Source organism: Oncorhynchus kisutch, unplaced genomic scaffold (genome assembly GCF_002021735.2).
Source record: "Oncorhynchus kisutch isolate 150728-3 unplaced genomic scaffold, Okis_V2 scaffold1963, whole genome shotgun sequence".
Classification (NCBI taxonomy): Eukaryota; Metazoa; Chordata; class Actinopteri; order Salmoniformes; family Salmonidae; genus Oncorhynchus; species Oncorhynchus kisutch.
The window spans coordinates 2501-23329 of NW_022263908.1; the positions used below are offsets into that span (position 1 = coordinate 2501).

A 20829-nucleotide genomic window follows, 5' to 3' on the forward strand; every position below is an offset into this window, starting at 1 on the left:
ACAGGGTTCAACACCAGCGTCCAACACCAGGGTCCAACACCAGGGTCCAACACCAGGGTCCAACACCAGGGTTCAACACAGGGTCCAACACCAGGGTCCAACACCAGGGTTCAACACCAGGGTCCAACACCAGGGTCCAACACCAGGGTCCAACACCAGGGTCCAACAGGGGTCACTCTTCAAAAACACTTCCTCTAGTCAAGGTTCTCACTTCCACTTCCCCCTGCTTTGACACAGGTCTCAATGTCCTCTATATCAGAGACTACTGCTGTACTGTAGAGCTGGACCCTGTGGTGCTGAGCCTGGGTCAGAACTACTGCTGTACTGTAGAGCTGGACCCTGTGGTGCTGAGCCTGGGTCAGAACTACTGTATTATAGACCTGGACCCTGTGGGGTTGAGCCTGGGTCAGAACTACTGTACTGTAGAGCTGAACCCTGTGGTGTTGAGCCTGTCTCTGGGTCAGAACTACTGTATTATAGACCTGGACCCTGTGGTGTTGAGCCTGGGTCAGAACTACTGTACTGTAGAGCTGAACCCTGTGGTGTTGAGCCTGTCTCTGGGTCAGAACTACTGTATTATAGACCTGGACCCTGTGGTGTTGAGCCTGGGTCAGAACTACTGTATTATAGACCTGGACCCTGTGGTGTTGATCCTTGGTCAGAACTACTGCTGTACTGTAGACCTGGACCCTGTGGTGCTGAGCCTGGGTCAGAACTACTGTACTGTAGAGCTGGACCCTGTGGTGCTGAGCCTGGGTCAGAACTACTGTCCTGTAGAGCTGAACCCTGTGGTGCTGAGCCTGGGTCAGAACTACTGTCCTGTAGAGCTGGACCCTGTGGTGTTGAGCCTGGGTCAGAACTACTGTACTGTAGAGCTGGACCCTGTGGTGCTGAGCCTGGGTCAGAACTACTGTCCTGTAGAGCTGGACCCTGTGGTGTTGAGCCTGGGTCAGAACTACTGTACTGTAGAGCTGAACCCTGTGGTGTTGAGCCTGTCTCTGGGTCAGAACTACTGTATTATAGACCTGGACCCTGTGGTGCTGAGCCTGTCTCTGGGTCTGAACTACTGTATTATAGACCTGGACCCTGTGGTGTTGAGCCTGTCTCTGGGTCAGAACTACTGTATTACAGACCTGGACCCTGTGGTGTTGAGCCTGTCTCTGGGTCAGAACTACTGTATTACAGACCTGGACCCTGTGGTGTTGAGCCTGTCTCTGGGTCAGAACTAGCTAGTCTAGCCCTAGTCTAGCCACTACACAGCCATTAGTCCCAGGGATCTAGTCTAGCCACTACACAGGCATTGGTCCCAGGGATCTAGTCTAGCCACTACACAGCCAACATGATTCTATTACAGAGTAGGCTTGCTGCTGCTGAACACAATGAATGTCCAAATCCACTCCCTCTGTTACGCCTGGTTACCCTAACAAGATGTTGAGGAGGTTATTAGATCCCGGCCTGACACTCAGCCAACAACGCTGCAGTGAAAGGTTTCCCCTCGTAGGTCTCTATGAATATCAGCGAAGGTAAAACACGGTTAGAACTGTACTTAAATATAATCTAGAGTTAGTGAATTTCCTAATGATCTTCTGTGTGACGCAAGATCACAGGTTAGAGGACTTCAACAGTACAGGCCTAGTGACACAAGATCACAGGTTAGAGGACTTCAATGTCCACTTGTCTACAGTACAGGCCTAGTGGCACAAGATCACAGGTTAGAGGACTTCAACAGTACAGGCCTAGTGACACAAGATCACAGGTTAGAGGACTTCAATGTCCACTTGTCTACAGTACAGGCCTAGTGGCACAAGATCACAGGTTAGAGGACTTCAATGTCCACGTCTCTACAGTACAGGCCTAGTGACACAAGATCACAGGTTAGAGGACTTCAATGTCCACGTCTCTACAGTACAGGCCTAGTGGCACAAGATCACAGGTTAGAGGACTTCAATGTCCACGTCTCTACAGTACAGGCCTAGTGACACAAGATCACAGGTTAGAGGACTTCAATGTCCACGTCTCTACAGTACAGGCCTAGTGACACAAGATCACAGATTAGAGGACTTCAACAGTACAGGCCTAGTGACACAAGATCACAGGTTAGAGGACTTCAACAGTACAGGCCTAGTGACACAAGATCACAGGTTAGAGGACTTCAATGTCCACTTGTCTACAGTACAGGCCTAGTGGCACAAGATCACAGGTTAGAGGACTTCAACAGTACAGGCCTAGTGACACAAGATCACAGGTTAGAGGACTTCAATGTCCACAGTACAGGCCTAGTGGCACTAGGGAACACTGACATAAGGTACGCTTTATATTGGCTTCTACACAACTGACAAGTCATCCAACTCTTCCTCCAGCTCTGCAGCTACAGCTTCCTCTCTCTCTCTCTCTCTCTCTACAGCTTCCTCTCTCTCTCTCTCTCTCTCTCTCTCTCTACAGCTTCCTCTCTCTCTCTCTCTCTCTCTACAGCTTCCTCTCTCTCTCTCTCTCTCTCTCTCTCTCTCTCTACAGCTTCCTCTCTCTCTCTCTCTCTCTACAGCTTCCTCTCTCTCTCTCTCTCTCTCTACAGCTTCCTCTCTCTCTCTCTCTCTACAGCTTCCTCTCTGTCTCTGTCTCTCTCTCTCTCAGATGCACTATGTCAGACAGGGAAGCAGTATTGACACAGACAGAGAGAGCGAGAGACAGAACAAAAGAAGAACAAACACCATTGTAAATACAACCCATATTTATGCTTATTTATTTTATCTTGTGTCCTTTAGCCATTTGTACATTGTTAGAACACTGTATATATATATAATATGACATTTGTAATGTCTTTACTGTTTTGAAACTTCTGTATGTGTAATGTTTACTGTTAATTTTTGTTGTTTTTCACTTTATATATTCACTTTGTATGTTGTCTACCTCACTTGCTTTGGCAATGTTAACACATGTTTCCCATGCCAATAAAGCCCTTGAATTGAATTGAATTGAATTGAATTGACAGAGGGAGAGAGACAGAGACAGAGAGACAGAGAGACAGAGGGAGAGAGACAGAGACAGAGAGACAGAGGGAGAGAGACAGAGACAGAGAGACAGAGAGACAGAGACAGAGAGACAGAGGGAGAGAGACAGAGACAGAGAGACAGAGACAGAGAAATAGACAGTGAGACAGAGGGAGAGAGGGAGACAGGGACACCAACAGAGAGAGAGAGAGAGAGAGAGAGAGAGAGAAATAGACAGTGAGACAGAGGGAGAGAGGGAGACAGGGACACCAACACAGAGAGAGAGACAGAGAAATAGACAGTGAGACAGAGGGAGACAGGGACACAGACAGAGAGGAAGAGAGACAGAGAGACAGAGGGAGAGAGCGAGACACGGACACAGACAGAGACAGAGAGACAGAGGGACATAGAGAATCCTACTCACTGCCCCAGACAGGGATGTCCTTGCTCTCTGCCTTCATGACGATGGAGGACATGGACATGGTGACGGGGATAGCATCGAAATAGGAGGAGTGGGGTCCCAGCGTTAGGATAGGGGCCTCGGCCGGTAGCGCCTGGCGCCCCTTCACCGTCATCCAATGGAAGCCTCCTGCAAACCACATGACCCGCATGATGGTCCCTCAGAGCCACGTCCACAAACCTGGAGAGACATTTGTTACATTGAGTTATTTACAGAACCACACAACATTGCTAATTTAGAGGATAGATGGTACAGTGGAGGAGAGTCACCACAGCAGGAGAGTCCCTACAACCATTATTCTACAGACATTGAGCAGACACCACAGCAGGAGAGTCCCCCTTCAACCATTATTCTATAGACATTGAGCAGACACCACAGCAGGAGAGTCCCTACAACCATTATTCTACAGACATTGAGCAGACACCACAGCAGGAGAGTCCCCTTCAACCATTATTCTACAGACATTGAGCAGACACCACAGCAGGAGAGTCCCTACAAACCATTATTCTACAGATATTTAGCAGACACCACAGCAGGAGAGACCCTTCAACCATTATTCTACAGACATTGAGCAGAAAACCACAGCAGGAGAGACCCTTCAACCATTATTCTACAGACATTGAGCAGACACCACAGCAGGAGTGACCCTACAACCATTATTCTACAGACATTGAACAGACACCACAGCAGGAGAGTCCCTACAACCATTATTCTACAGACATTGAGCAGACACCACAACAGGAGAGTCCCCTTCAACCATTATTCTACAGACATTGAGCAGACACCACAACAGGAGAGTCCCTACAACCATTATTCTACAGACATTGAGCAGACACCACAGCAGGAGAGTCCCTTCAACCATTATTCTACAGACATTGAGCAGACACCACAGCAGGAGAGACCCTTCAACCATTATTCTACAGACATTGAGCAGACACCACAGCAGGAGAGACCCTTCAACCATTATTCTACAGACATTGAGCAGACACCACAACAGGAGAGTCCCTACAACCATTATTCTACATACATTGAGCAGACACCACAACAGGAGAGCCCCTTCAACCATTATTCTAGACAGTGAGCAGACACCACAGCAAGAGAGTCCCTACAACCATTATTCTACAGACATTGAGCAGACACCACAACAGGAGAGTCCCCTTCAACCATTATTCTACAGACATTGAGCAGACACCACAGCAGGAGAGACCCTTCAACCATTATTCTACAGACATTGAGCAGACACCACAGCAGGAGAGTCCCTACAACCATTATTCTACAGACATTGAGCAGACACCACAACAGGAGAGTCCCCTTCAACCATTATTCTCCAAACATTGAGCAGACACCACAACAGGAGAGTCCCTACAACCATTATTCTACATACATTGAGCAGACACCACAACAGGAGAGCCCCTTCAACCATTATTCTAGACAGTGAGCAGACACCACAGCAAGAGAGTCCCTACAACCATTATTCTACAGACATTGAGCAGACACCACAACAGGAGAGTCCCCTTCAACCATTATTCTCCAGACATTGAGCAGACACCACAGCAGGAGAGTCCCCTTCAACCATTATTCTACAGACATTGAGCAGACACCACAACAGGAGAGTCCCCTTCAACCATTATTCTACAGACATTGAGCAGACACCACAACAGGAGAGTCCCCTTCAACCATTATTCTCCAGACATTGAGCAGACACCACAGCAGGAGAGTCCCCTTCAACCATTATTCTACAGACATTGAGCAGACACCACAGCAGGAGAGTGCCTTCAACCATTATTCTCCAGACATTGAGCAGACACCACAACAGGAGAGACCCTACAACCATTATTCTACAGACATTGAGCAGACACCACAGCAGGAGAGTCCCTACAACCATTATTCTCCAGACATTGAGCAGACACCACAGCAGGAGAGTCCCTACAACCATTATTCTACAGACATTGAGCAGACACCACAACAGGAGAGTCCCCTTCAACCATTATTCTCCAGACATTGAGCAGACACCACAGCAGGAGAGTCCCCTTCAACCATTATTCTACAGACATTGAGCAGACACCACAGCAGGAGAGTGCCTTCAACCATTATTCTCCAGACATTGAGCAGACACCACAACAGGAGAGACCCTACAACCATTATTCTACAGACATTGAGCAGACACCACAGCAGGAGAGTCCCTACAACCATTATTCTCCAGACATTGAGCAGACACCACAGCAGGAGAGTCCCTACAACCATTATTCTACAGACATTGAGCAGACACCACAACAGGAGAGTCCCCTTCAACCATTATTCTCCAGACATTGAGCAGACACCACAACAGGAGAGTCCCCTTCAACCATTATTCTCCAGACATTGAGCAGACACCACAGCAGGAGAGTCCCCTTCAACCATTATTCTACAGACATTGAGCAGACACCAACCATTATTCTCCAGACATTGAGCAGACACCACAGCAGGAGAGTCCCCTACAACCATTATTCTACAGACATTGAGCAGACACCACAACGTGGAGACAGTATAATGTAATGTGAGGCAGTATAATGTAATGTAATGTGGAGGCAGTATAATGTAATGTGACCTGGAGGCAGTATAATGTAATGTAATGTGGAGGCAGTATAATGTAATGTAATGTCGGAGGCAGGATAATGTAATGTGGAGGCAGTATAATGTAATGTGGAGGCAGTATAATGTAATGTGGAGGCAGTATAATGTAATGTGGAGGCAGTATAATGTAATGTGGAGGCAGTATAATGTAATGTGGAGGCAGTATAATGTAATGTAATGTGGTGGCAGTATAATGTAATGTAATGTGGAGGCAGTATAATGTAATGTAATGTGAGGCAGTATAATGTAATGTGGAGGCAGTATAATGTAATGTGGAGGCAGTATAATGTAATGTGAGGCAGTATAATATAATGTGGAGGCAGTATAATGTAATGTGGAGACAGTATAATGTAATGTGAGGCAGTATAATGTAATGTGAGCAGTATAATGTAATGTGAGGCAGTATAATGTTATGTGAGGCAGTATAATGTAATGTGGAGACAGTATAATGTAATGTGAGGCAGTATAATGTAATGTGAGGCAGTATAATGTAATGTGAGGCAGTATAATGTAATGTAATGTGGAGACAGTATAATGTAATGTGAGGCAGTATAATGTAATGTGGAGGCAGTATAATGTAATGTGGAGGCAGTATAATGTAATGTGGAGGCAGTATAATGTAATGTAATGTGGAGGCGGTATAATGTAATGTGATGTCGGAGGCGGTATAATGTAATGTGGAGGCAGTATAATGTAATGTGGAGTCAGTATAATGTAATGTGGAGGCAGTAAAATGTAATGTGGAGGCAGTATAATGTAATGTGCGGCAGTATAATGTAATGTGGAGGCAGTATAATGTAATGTGAGGCAGTATAAATGTAATGTGGAGGCAGTATAATGTATGTGGAGGCAGTAAATGTAATGTGGAGGCAGTATAATGTAATGTAATGTGGAGGCAGTATAATGTATTGTAATGTGGAGGCAGTATAATTATGTAATGTGAGGCAGTATAATGTAATGTGGAGGCAGTATAATGTAATGTGGAGGCAGTATAATGTAATGCGGAGGCAGTATAATGTAATGTGGAGGCAGTATAATGTAATGTAATGTGGAGGCAGTATAATGTAATGTGAGGCAGTATAATGTAATGTGGAGGCAGTATAATGTAATGTGGAGGCAGTATAATGTAATGTGGAGGCAGTATAATGTAATGTGGAGGCAGTATAATGTAATGTGGAGGCAGTATAATGTAATGTAATGTGGTGGCAGTATAATGTAATGTAATGTGGTGGCAGTATAATGTAATGTGGAGGCAGTATAATGTCATGTGGAGGCAGTATAATGTATGTGGAGGCAGTATAATGTAATATGGAGGCAGTATAATGTAATGTGACCTGGAGGCAGTATAATGTAATGTGGAGGCAGTATAATGTAATGTGGAGGCAGTATAATGTAATGTGGAGGCAGTATAATGTAATGTCGGAGGCAGTATAATGTAATGTGGAGGCAGTATAATGTAATGTAATGTGGAGGCAGTATAATGTAATGTGATGTCGGAGGCGGTATAATGTAATGTGGAGGCAGTATAATGTAATGTGGAGTCAGTAGAATGTAATGTCGGAGGCAGTATAATGTAATGCGGAGGCAGTATAATGTCATGCGGAGGCAGTATAATGTAATGCGGAGGCAGTATAATGTAATTGTGGAGGCAGTATAATGTAATGTGAGGCAGTATAATGTAATGTGGAGGCAGTATAATGTAATGTGAGGCAGTATAATGTAATGTGGAGGAAGTATAATGTAATGTGGAGGCAATATAATGTAATGTGGAGGCAGTATAATGTCATGTGGAGGCAGTATAATGTAATGTGAGGCAGTATAATGTAATGTGAGGCAGTATAATGTAATGTGAGGCAGTATAGTGTAATGTGGAGGCAGTATAATGTCATGTGGAGGCAGTATAATGTAATGGGAGGCAGTATAATGTAATGTGGAGGCAGTATAATGTAATGTGGAGGCAGTATAATGTAATGTAATGTCGGAGGCATTATAATGTAATGTGGAGGCAGTATAATGTATGGGAGGCAGTATAATGTAATGTGGAGGCAGTATACTGGAATGTAATGTCGGAGGCAGTATAATGTAATGTGGAGGCAGTATAATGTAATGTGAGGCAGTATAATGTAATGTCGGAGGCAGTATAATGTAATGTGGAGGCAGTATAATGTAATGTGGAGGCAGTATAATGTAATGTGGAGTCAGTATAATGTAATGTGAGGCAGTATAATGTAATGTGAGGCAGTTATAATGTAATGTGAGGCAGTATAATGTAATGTGAGGCGGTATAATGTAATGTGGAGTCAGTATAATGTAATGTGGAGTCAGTATAATGTAATGTGGAGGCAGTATAATGTAATGTGGAGTCAGTATAATGTAATGTGAGGCAGTATAATGTAATGTGGAGGCAGTATAATGTAATGTGAGGCAGTATAATGTAATGTGGAGGCAGTATAATGTAATGTGGAGGCAGTATAATGTAATGTGGAGGCAGTATAATGTAATGTAATGTGGAGGCAGTATAATGTAATGTAATGTGAGGCAGTATAATGTAATGTGGAGGCAGTATAATGTAATGTGGAGGCAGTATAATGTAATGCGGAGGCAGTATAATGTAATGTGGAGGTAGTATAATGTAATGTAATGTGAGGCAGTATAATGTAATGTGGAGGCAGTATAATGTAATGTGGAGGCAGTATAATGTAATGTGGAGGCAGTATAATGTAATGTAATGTGGAGGCAGTATAATGTAATGTAATGTGAGGCAGTATAATGTAATGTGAGGCAGTATAATGTAATGCGGAGACAGTATAATGTAATGTGGAGGCATTATAATGTAATGTGGAGGCAGTATAATGTAATGTGAGGCAGTATAATGTAATGTGGAGGCAGTATAATGTAATGTGAGGCAGTATAATGTAATGTGGAGGCAGTATAATGTAATGTGAGGCAGTATAATGTAATGTGGAGACAGTATAATGTAATGTGAGGCAGTATAATGTAATGTAATGTGGAGGCAGTATAATGTAATGTGACCTGGAGGCAGTATAATGTAATGTAATGTGGAGGCAGTATAATGTAATGTAATGTCGGAGGCAGTATAATGTAATGTGGAGGCAGTATAATGTAATGTGGAGGCAGTATAATGTAATGTGGAGGCAGTATAATGTAATGTGGAGGCAGTATAATGTAATGTGGAGGCAGTATAATGTAATGTGGAGGCAGTATAATGTAATGTGGAGGCAGTATAATGTAATGTAATGTGGTGGCAGTATAATGTAATGTAATGTGGAGGCAGTATAATGTAATGTAATGTGAGGCAGTATAATGTAATGTGGAGGCAGTATAATGTAATGTGAGGCAGTATAATGTAATGTGAGGCAGTATAATGTAATGTGAGGCAGTATAATGTAATGTGAGGCAGTATAATATAATGTGGAGGCAGTATAAATGTAATGTGAGGCAGTATAATATAATGTGGAGGCAGTATAATGTAATGTGGAGGCAGTATAATGTAATGTGAGGCAGTATAATGTAATGTGAGGCAGTATAATGTAATGTGAGGCAGTATAATATAATGTGGAGGCAGTATAATGTAATGTGGAGACAGTATAATGTAATGTGAGGCAGTATAATGTAATGTGAGGCAGTATAATGTAATGTGAGGCAGTATAATGTTATGTGAGGCAGTATAATGTAATGTGGAGACAGTATAATGTAATGTGAGGCAGTATAATGTAATGTGAGGCAGTATAATGTAATGTAATGTGGAGACAGTATAATGTAATGTGGAGGCAGTATAATGTAATGTGGAGGCAGTATAATGTAATGTGACCTGGAGGCAGTATAATGTAATGTAATGTGGAGGCAGTATAATGTAATGTGGAGGCAGTATAATGTAATGTGGAGGCAGTATAATGGAATGGAATGTCGGAGGCAGTATAATGTAATGTGGAGGCAGTATAATGTAATGTGAGGCAGTATAATGTAATGTCGGAGGCAGTATAATGTAATGTGGAGTCAGTATAATGTAATGTGGGGCAGTATAATGTAATGTGGAGGCAGTATAATGTAATGTGAGGCAGTATAATGTAATGTGAGGCGGTATAATGTAATGTGGAGGCAGTATAATGTAATGTGAGTCAGTATAATGTATGTGGAGTCAGTATAATGTAATGTGGAGTCAGTATAATGTAATGTGAGGCAGTATAATGTAATGTGGAGGCAGTATAATGTAATGTGAGGCAGTATAATGTAATGTGGAGGCAGTATAATGTAATGTGGAGGCAGTATAATGTAATTGGAGGCAAGTATAATGTAATGTAATGTGGAGGCAGTATAATGTAATGTGAGGCAGTATAATGTAATGTGGAGGCAGTATAATGTAATGTGGAGGCAGTATAATGTAATGCGGAGGCAGTATAATGTAATGTGGAGGCAGTATAATGTAATGTAATGTGGAGGCAGTATAATGTAATGTAATGTGAGGCAGTATAATGTAATGTGGAGGCAGTATAATGTAATGTGGAGGCAGTATAATGTAATGTGGAGGCAGTATTAATGTAATGTGGAGGCAGTATAATGTAATGTAATGTGAGGCAGTAAATGTAATGTGGAGGCAGTATAATGTAATGCGGAGGCAGTATAATGTAATGTGGAGGCAGTATAATGTAATGTGAGGCAGTATAATGTAATGTGGAGGCAGTATAATGTAATGTGAGGCAGTATAATGTAATGTCGGAGGCAGTATAATGTAATGTCGGAGGCAGTATAATGTAATGTGGAGCCAGTATAATGTAATGTCGGAGCTCTACAAGACAACATCCCCCAGACAGAGACAGTAAACCACACAGCTCTACAAGACAACTTCCCCCAGACAGAGACAGTAGACGGTAGATCACACGACAACATCCCCCAGACAGAGACAGTAGACGGTAGATCACACGACAACATCCCCCAGACAGAGACAGTAGATCACACGACAACATCCCCCAGACAGAGACAGTAGATCACACGACAACATCCCCCAGACAGAGACAGTAAACCACACAGCTCTACAAGACAACTTCCCCCAGACAGAGACAGTAGACGGTAGATCACACGACAACATCCCCCAGACAGAGACAGTAGACAGTAGATCACACGACAACATCCCCCAGACAGAGACAGTAGACGGTAGAGTGTGTCCTGACAGGCAGGCTGTCACCTCTCTAAGTATGAGTCACATCTAATTTACTCCCCACAGGGTGTGATGAGACAGACCACTACTGTAGTAGTAGGAGGAGAGGAGAGGAGAGGAGAGGAGAGGAGAGGAGAGGAGAGGAGAGGAGAGGAGAGGAGAGGAGAGGAGAGGACAGGAGGGGAGAGGACAGGAGGGGAGAGGACAGGAGAGGACAGGGGAGAGGACAGAAGAGGACAGGGGAGAGGAGAGGGAGAGGAGAGGAGAGGAGAGGAGAGGAGAGGAGAGGAGAGGAGAGGAGAGGAGAGGACAGGAGGGGAGAGGACAGGAGAGGACAGGGGAGAGGACAGAAGAGGACAGGGGAGAGGAGAGGAGAGGAGAGGAGAGGAGAGGAGAGGAGAGGAGAGGAGAGGAGAGGAGAGGAGAGGAGAGGAGAGGAGAGGAGAGGGGAGAGGACACGACAGGGGAGAGGACAGGACAGGACAGGACAGGACAGGAGAGGAGAGGAGAGGAGAGGAGAGGAGAGGAGAGGAGAGGAGAGGAGAGGAGAGGAGAGGAGAGGAGAATCACCAGAAGCTTCTCCAATCCACAGGGGACTGGCTCAGGCAGTCGTCAAACATTGACACACTAACACTCTCTGGCTGAAGCAACCCACGACACTACCCCCTATTCAGCAGTTATGTAGCCTAACCCACGACACGACCCTCTATTCAACAGTTATGTAGCCTAACCCACGACACGACCCTCTATTCAACAGTTATGTAGCCTAACCCACGACACGACCCTCTATTCAACAGTTATGTAGCCTAACCCACGACACGACCCTCTATTCAACAGTTATGTAGCCTAACTCACGACACGACCCTCTATTCAACAGTTATGTAGCCTAACCCACGACACGACCCTCTATTCAACAGTTATGTAGCCTAACCCACGACACGACCCTCTATTCAACAGTTATGTAGCCTAACCCACGACACGACCCTCTATTCAACAGTTATGTAGCCTAACCCACGACACGACCCTCTATTCAACAGTTATGTAGCCAAACCCACGACACGACCCTCTATTCAACAGTTATGTAGCCTAACTCACGACACGACCCTCTATTCAACAGTTATGTAGCCTAACTCACGACACGACCCTCTATTCAACAGTTATGTAGCCTAACCCACGACACGACCCTCTATTCAACAGTTATGTAGCCTAACTCACGACACGACCCTCTATTCAACAGTTATGTAGCCTAACTCACGACACGACCCTCTATTCAACAGTTATGTAGCCTAACTCACGACACGACCCTCTATTCAACAGTTATGTAGCCTAACCCACGACACGACCCTCTATTCAACAGTTATGTAGCCTAACCCACGACACGACCCTCTATTCAACAGTTATGTAGCCTAACTCACGACACGACCCTCTATTCAACAGTTATGTAGCCTAACCCACGACACGACCCTCTATTCAACAGTTATGTAGCCTAACTCACGACACGACCCTCTATTCAACAGTTATGTAGCCTAACCCACGACACGACCCTCTATTCAACAGTTATGTAGCCTAACTCACGACACGACCCTCTATTCAACAGTTATGTAGCCTAACTCACGACACGACCCTCTATTCAACAGTTATGTAGCCTAACTCACGACACGACCCTCTATTCAACAGTTATGTAGCCTAACTCACGACACGACCCTCTATTCAACAGTTATGTAGCCTAACCCACGACACGACCCTCTATTCAACAGTTATGTAGCCTAACCCACGACACGACCCTCTATTCAACAGTTATGTAGCCTAACTCACGACACGACCCTCTATTCAACAGTTATGTAGCCTAACTCACGACACGACCCTCTATTCAACAGTTATGTAGCCTAACCCACGACACGACCCTCTATTCAACAGTTATGTAGCCTAACCCACGACACGACCCTCTATTCAACAGTTATGTAGCCTAACCCACGACACGACCCTCTATTCAACAGTTATGTAGCCTAACCCACGACCAGAAATAGAATACGCTGAGTGTACAAAACATTAAGAACACCTGCTCTTTCCATGACATAGACCGACCAGGTGAATCCAGGTGAAAGATATGATCCCTTATTGATGTCACTTGTTAAATCCACTTAGTGGGTGCCAGGCGCACCAGTTTGTGTCTCTACCCATTTCCTCTGTTGTAGTGTCTATAACCCTTTCCTCTCTCTGTTGTAGTGTCTATAACCCTTTCCTCTCTCTGTTGTAGCGTCTATAACCCTTTCCTCTCTCTGTTGTAGTGTCTATAACCCTTTCCTCTCTCTGTTGTAGTGTCTATAACCCTTTCCTCTCTCTGTTGTAGTGTCTATAACCCTTTCCTCTCTCTGTTGTAGTGTCTATAACCCTGTCCTTTCTCTGTTGTAGTGTCTATAACCCTTTCCTTTCTCTGTTGTAGTGTCTATAACCCTTCCTCTCTCTGTTGTAGTGTCTATAACCCTTTCCTCTCTCTGTTGTAGTGTCTATAACCCTTTCCTCTCTCTGTTGTAGTGTCTATAACCCTTTCCTCTCTCTGTTGTAGTGTCTATAACCCTTTCCTCTCTCTGTTGTAGTGTCTATAACCCTTTCCTCTCTCTGTTGTAGTGTCTATAACCCTTTCCTCTCTCTGTTGTAGTGTCTATAACCCTTTCCTCTCTCTGTTGTAGTGTCTATAACCCTTTCCTCTCTCTGTTGTAGTGTCTATAACCCTTTCCTCTCTCTGTTGTAGTGTCTATAACCCTTTCCTCTCTCTGTTGTAGTGTCTATAACCCTTTCCTCTCTCTGTTGTAGTGTCTATAACCCTTTCCTCTCTCTGTTGTAGTGTCTATAACCCTTTCCTCTCTCTGTTGTAGTGTCTATAACCCTTTCCTCTCTCTGTTGTAGTGTCTATAACCCTTTCCTCTCTCTGTTGTAGTGTCTATAACCCTGTCCTCTCTCTGTTGTAGTGTCTATAACCCTGTCCTCTCTCTGTTGTAGTGTCTATAACCCTTTCCTCTCTCTGTTGTAGTGTCTATAACCCTTTCCTCTCTCTGTTGTAGTGTCTATAACCCTTTCCTCTCTCAGTTGTAGTGTCTATAACCCTTTCCTCTCTCTGTTGTAGTGTCTATAACCCTTTCCTCTCTCTGTTGTAGTGTCTATAACCCTGTCCTCTCTCTGTTGTAGTGTCTATAACCCTGTCCTCTCTCTGTTGTAGTGTCTATAACCCTTTCCTCTCTCTGTTGTAGTGTCTATAACCCTTTCCTCTCTCTGTTGTAGTGTCTATAACCCTTTCCTCTCTCTGTTGTAGTGTCTATAACCCTTTCCTCTCTCTGTTGTAGTGTCTATAACCCTTTCCTCTGTTGTAGTGTCTATAACCCTGTCCTCTCTCTGTTGTAGTGTCTATAACCCTTTCCTCTCTCTGTTGTAGTGTCTATAACCCTTTCCTCTCTCTGTTGTAGTGTCTATAACCCTTTCCTCTCTCTGTTGTAGTGTCTATAACCCTTTCCTCTCTCTGTTGTAGTCTATAACCCTTTCCTCTCTCTGTTGTAGTGTCTATAACCCTTTCCTCTCTCTGTTGTAGTGTCTATAACCCTTTCCTCTCTCTGTTGTAGTGTCTATAACCCTTTCCTCTCTCTGTTGTAGTGTCTATAACCCTTTCCTCTCTCTGTTGTAGTGTCTATAACCCTTTCCTCTCTCTGTTGTAGTGTCTATAACCCTTTCCTCTCTCTGTTGTAGTGTCTATAACCCTTTCCTCTGTTATAGTGTCTATAACCCTTTCCTCTCTCTGTTGTAGTGTCTATAACCCTTTCCTCTGTTGTAGTGTATTTCCAAGAGAAATAAACATAAAAGGCAATGTAAGGGTTAATGCATCTCAGAGTGAACCACAGAGGGTTCATGTATCTCAGAGTGACCCACAGAGGGTTCATGTATCTCAGAGTGACCCACAGAGGGTTCATGTATCTCAGAGGGAACCACAGAGGGTTAATGTATATCAGAATGAACCACAGAGGGGTCATGTATCTCAGAATGAACCACAGAGGGGTAATGTATCTCAGAATGAACCACAGAGGGGTAATGTATCTCAGAATGAACCACAGAGGGGTAATGTATCTCAGAATGAACCACAGAGGGGTAATGTATCTCAGAATGAACCACAGAGGGGTAATGTATCTCAGAGTGAGTGTTAGAGTGTGTTTGTCCCCTCACAGTCCCCTGTCGTTCCATGAGATGTTGTTTAATCTTTTCTTAAAAGGTAATGTTATATAAGGACTATGTACCTTCTCCATAGAGACTGAGGTTCCACCACCATCTTGTTGGCATCCCACATAGAGTTGGGGTTAGGGTCAGATGGATAGGGTTAAAGGTTATAGGGGTCATGGGTTAGGTTAGCATACATACTTCCTCCATAAAGACTGGGGTTCCACCACCATCTCGTTGCGTCCCACAGAGGCGATGAAGGCGAAGGGCCAGGCCAGCAGCATCATGAAGGCTGCCAGGAACAACCGGATGGGGAACAGAGTCACCGTCATCAACGCTATCTGAATGGAGACAAAGATGGAGAGAAGAGCTGTAGACAGACACCTTGGATAGATAGAAGAGAGCTGTAGACAGACACCTTGGATAGATAGATAGATAGATAGATAGATAGATAGATAGATAGATAGATAGATAGATAGATAGATAGATAGATAGATAGATAGATAGATAGATAGATAGATAGATAGATAGATAGATAGATAGATAGATAGATAGATAGATAGATAGATAGATAGATAGATAGATAGATAGATAGATAGATAGATAGATAGATAGATAGATAGATAGATAGATATATAGATAGATAGATAGAAGAGAGCTGCAGACAGACAGACAGACAGCTTGGATAGATAGAACAGAGCTGTAGACAGACAGACAGGATCAGCTTGGATAGATAGAACAGAGCTGCAGACAGACAGCTTGGATAGATAGAAGAGAGTCGTAGACAGACAGGAACAGCTTGGATAGATAGAAGAGAGCTGCAGACAGACAGGAACAGCTTGGATAGATAGAAGAGAGCTGTAGACAGACAGCTTGGATAGATAGAACAGAGCTGTAAACAGACAGGAACAGCTTGGATAGATAGAAGAGAGCTGCAGACAGAGACAGGAACAGCTTGGATAGATAGAAGAGAGTCGTAGACAGACAGACACCTTGGATAGATAGAAGAGAGCTGTAGACAGACACCTTGGATAGATAGAAGAGAGCTGCAGACAGACAGGAACAGCTTGGATAGATAGAAGAGAGCTGTAGACAGACAGGAACAGCTTGGATAGATAGAAGAGAGCTGTAGACAGACAGCTTGGATAGATAGAACAGAGCTGTAAACAGACAGGAACAGCTTGGATAGATAGAAGAGAGCTGCAGACAGACAGACAGGAACAGCTTGGATAGATAGAAGAGAGTCGTAGACAGACAGACACCTTGGATAGATAGAAGAGAGCTGTAGACAGACACCTTGGATAGATAGAAGAGAGCTGTAGACAGACACCTTGGATAGATAGAAGAGAGCTGCAGACAGACAGGAACAGCTTGGATAGATAGAAGAGAGCTGTAGACAGACAGGAACAGCTTGGATAGATAGAAGAGAGCTGTAGACAGACAGCTTGGATAGATAGAACAGAGCTGTAAACAGACAGGAACAGCTTGGATAGATAGAAGAGAGCTGCAGACAGACAGACAGGAACAGCTTGGATAGATAGAAGAGAGTCGTAGACAGACAGACACCTTGGATAGATAGAAGAGAGCTGTAGACAGACACCTTGGATAGATAGAAGAGAGCTGCAGACAGACAGGAACAGCTTGGATAGATCCAACAAACTTTACAGTGGGCACTGTATATTTGGGCAGCTAGCGTTCTCCTGGCATCCACCAAACTGTGACGACCCTCCCACTCTGTGACGACCCTCCCACTCTGTGACGACCCTCCCACTCTGTGACGACCCTCCCACTCTGTCTGCCGAATTTCTTTCTCTATGCTCTTGATTTCCTTATTAGGATGTCGGTGGGCGGAGCCGGGAAGGTCGTCAGAGAAATGGGACACACCTTTCCCCCATTCATTGAGGAGACTCTCTCCATGCAGACAAACTGGTGGATTTTTGGTTGTGGAATTTTGTGGTTTGTTTGTTTTGGCACCTCTCAACACCCCTCATTATCACCACCTACGAACACATCCGCTCACACTACTGATTACTGACTATACACACACACACACACACACACACACACACACACACACACACACACACACACACACACACACACACACACACACACACACACACACACACCATTGTTAATTGTATATAGTGTACTTTAGTTAATAAATATATTTTAGCTATATTCCTTATATCCACGTCTTCTCCCTCTTTGTTACGGGCTACGAGCCGGTTCGTGACAAAACCCAGATTTGTCCATCGGACTGCCAGATGGTGCAGCGTGATTCATCATTCCAGAGAACGTGTTTCCACTGCTCCAGAGTCCAATGGCGGCGAGCTTTACACCACTCCAGCCAACGCTTGGCATTGTGCTTTGTGATCTTAGGCTTGTGTGCGGCTGCTCTGCCATGGAAACCCATTTCGTGAAGCTCCCGACGAACAGTTATTGTGCTGATGTTGCTTCCCAGAGGCAGTTTGTGACTCGGTAGTGAATGCTGCAACGAAGACAGACGATTTGTACGAGAAACGCTCTTCAGCACCCGGTGGTCCTGTTCTGTGAGCTCGTGTGGCCTACCACTTTGCGGCTGAGCCGTTGTTTCTCTTAGAAGTTTCCACTTCACAATAACAGCACTGACAGTAGGCATAAGATCACTGCACCTGTACATAGCCCATCTGTAAATAGCCCATCCAACTACCTCATCCCCATACTGTTATTTATTTTTTGCTCCTTTGCACCCCAGTATCTCTACTTGCACATTCATCTTCTGCACTTACAGGTATATCACTCCAGTGTTTAATTGCTCAATTGTAATTACTTCACCACTACGGCCTATTTATTGCCTTTACCTCCCTAATCTTACCTCATTTGTACACACTGTAAATAGATTTTATGTCTATTGTGTTATTGACTGTATGTGTTGTTTATCCCATGTGTAACTCTGTGTTGTTGTCTGTTCACACTGCTTTGCTTTATCTTGGCCAGGTCGCAGTTGTAAATGACAACTTGTTCTCAACTCGTCTACCTGGTTAAAGAAAGGTGAAATCAATACCATTTTTAAAAAACAGTTGACCCGGGGGGACAGCTCTAGCAGGGCAGAAATTTGACGATTTTGACTTGTTGGAAAGGTGGCATCCTATGACGTTGCCACGTTGAAAGTCACTGAAGTCTTCAGTAAGGCCATTCTACTGGTAATGTTTGTCTATGGAGATTGCATGGATGTGTGCTCGATTTTATACACCTGTCAGCAACGGGTGTGGCTGAAATAGCCCGAATCTACGAATTTGAAGTGGTGTCCTCATACTGCTGTATATATAGTGGATGAAGGGGTGTCCTGTATATATAGTGTATGAAGGGGTGTCCTGTATATATTCTCATTTTAAAGGGATAGTGGTTGGCTCCTTCTTCTTTTAAAGGGATACTGGTTGGCTCCTTCTCCTTTTAAAAGGGACAGTGGTTGGCTCCTTCTTCTTTTAAAGGGATACTGGTTGGCTCCTTCTCCTTTTAAAGGGATAGTGGTTGGCTCCTTCTCCTTTTAAAGGGACAGTGGTTGGCTCCTTCTCCTTTTAAAAGGGACAGTGGTTGGCTCCATCTCCTTTTAAAGGGACAGCGGTTGGCACCTTCTCCTTTTAAAGGGATACTGGTTGGCTCCATCTCCTTTAAAGGGACAGTGGTTGGCTCCTTCTCCTTTTAAAGGGATAGTGGTTGGCTCCTTCTTTTAAAGGGATAGTGGTTGGCTCCTTCTCCTTTTAAAGGGACAGTGGTTGGCTCCTTCTCATTTTAAAGGGATAGTGGTTGGCTCCTTCTCCTTTTAAAGGGATAGTGGTTGGCTCCTTCTCCTTTTAAAGGGATAGCGGTTGGCTCCTTCTCCTTTTAAAGGGATAGTGGTTGGCTCCTTCTCCTTTTAAAGGGATACTGGTTGGCTCCTCCTTCTTTTAAAGGGATAGTGGTTGGCTCCTTCTCCTTTTAAAGGGATAGTGGTTGGCTCCTTCTCCTTTTAAAGGGATAGTGGTTGGCTCCTTCTCCTTTTAAAGGGATAGTGGTTGGCTCCTTTTAAAGGGATAGTGGTTGGCTCCTTCTCCTTTAAAGGGATAGTGGTTGGCTCCTTCTCCTTTAAAGGGATAGTGGTTGGCTCCTTCTCCTTTTAAAGGGATAGCAGTTGGCTCCTTCTCCTTTTAAAGGGATAGCGGTTGGCTCCTTCTCCTTTTAAAGGGATAGCGGTTGGCTCCTTCTCCTTTTAAAGGGATAGCGGTTGGCTCCATCTCCTTTTAAAGGGATACTGGTTGGCTCCTTCTCCTTTTAAAGGGATAGTGGTTGGCTCCTTCTCCTTCTAAGGGATAGTGGTTGGCTCCTTCTCCTTTTAAAGGGATAGTGGTTGGCTCCTTTTAAAGGGATAGTGGTTGGCTCCTTCTCCTTTAAAGGGATAGTGGTTGGCTCCTTCTCCTTTAAAGGGATAGTGGTTGGCTCCTTCTCCTTTTAAAGGGATACTGGTTGGCTCCTTTTAAAGGGATAGTGGTTGGCTCCTTCTCCTTTTAAAGGGATACTGGTTGGCTCCTTCTCCTTTTAAAGGGATACTGGTAGGCTCCTTCTCCTTTTAAAGGGATAGCAGTTGGCTCCTTCTCCTTTTAAAGGGATAGTGGTTGGCTCCTTTTAAAGGGATAGTGGTTGGCTCCTTCTCCTTTAAAGGGATAGTGGTTGGCTCCATCTCCTTTTAAAGGGATACTGGTTGGCTCCTTCTCCTTTTAAAGGGATACTGGTTGGCTCCTTCTCCTTTAAAGGGATAGTGGTTGGCTCCTTCTCCTTTTAAAGGGATACTGGTTGGCTCCTTCTCCTTTAAAGGGATAGTGGTTGGCTCCTTCTCCTTTTAAAGGGATAGTGGTTGGCTCCTTCTCCTTTAAAGGGACAGTGGTTGGCTCCATCTCCTTTTAAAGGGATACTGGTTGGCTCCTTCTCCTTTTAAAGGGATACTGGTTGGCTCCTTCTCCTTTTAAAGGGATACTGGTTGGCTCCTTCTCCTTTTAAAGGGATAGTGGTTGGCTCCTTCTCCTTTTAAAGGGATAGTGGTTGGCTCCTTCTCCTTTTAAAGGGATAGTGGTTGGCTCCTTTTAAAGGGATAGTGGTTGGCTCCTTCTCCTTTTAAAGGGATACTGGTTGGCTCCTTTTAAAGGGATAGTGGTTGGCTCCTTTTCCTTTTAAAGGGATAGTGGTTGGCTCCTTCTCCTTTTAAAGGGACAGTGGTTGGCTCCTTCTCCTTTTAAAGGGACAGTGGTTGGCTCCTTCTCCTTTTAAAGGGATAGTGGTTGGCTCCTTCTCCTTTTAAAGGGACAGTGGTTGGCTCCTTCTCCTTTTAAAGGGATAGTGGTTGGCTCCTTCTCCTTTTAAAGGGATAGTGGTTGGCT

At 44.3% G+C, this 20829-nt stretch overlaps 1 pseudogene; it reads right to left on the reverse strand.

Annotated features, from left to right (window-relative positions):
* LOC116368565 (lysophosphatidylcholine acyltransferase 1-like) overlaps nt 1-20829 on the reverse strand; it is a 33419-nt pseudogene that overhangs the window by 684 nt on the left and 11906 nt on the right.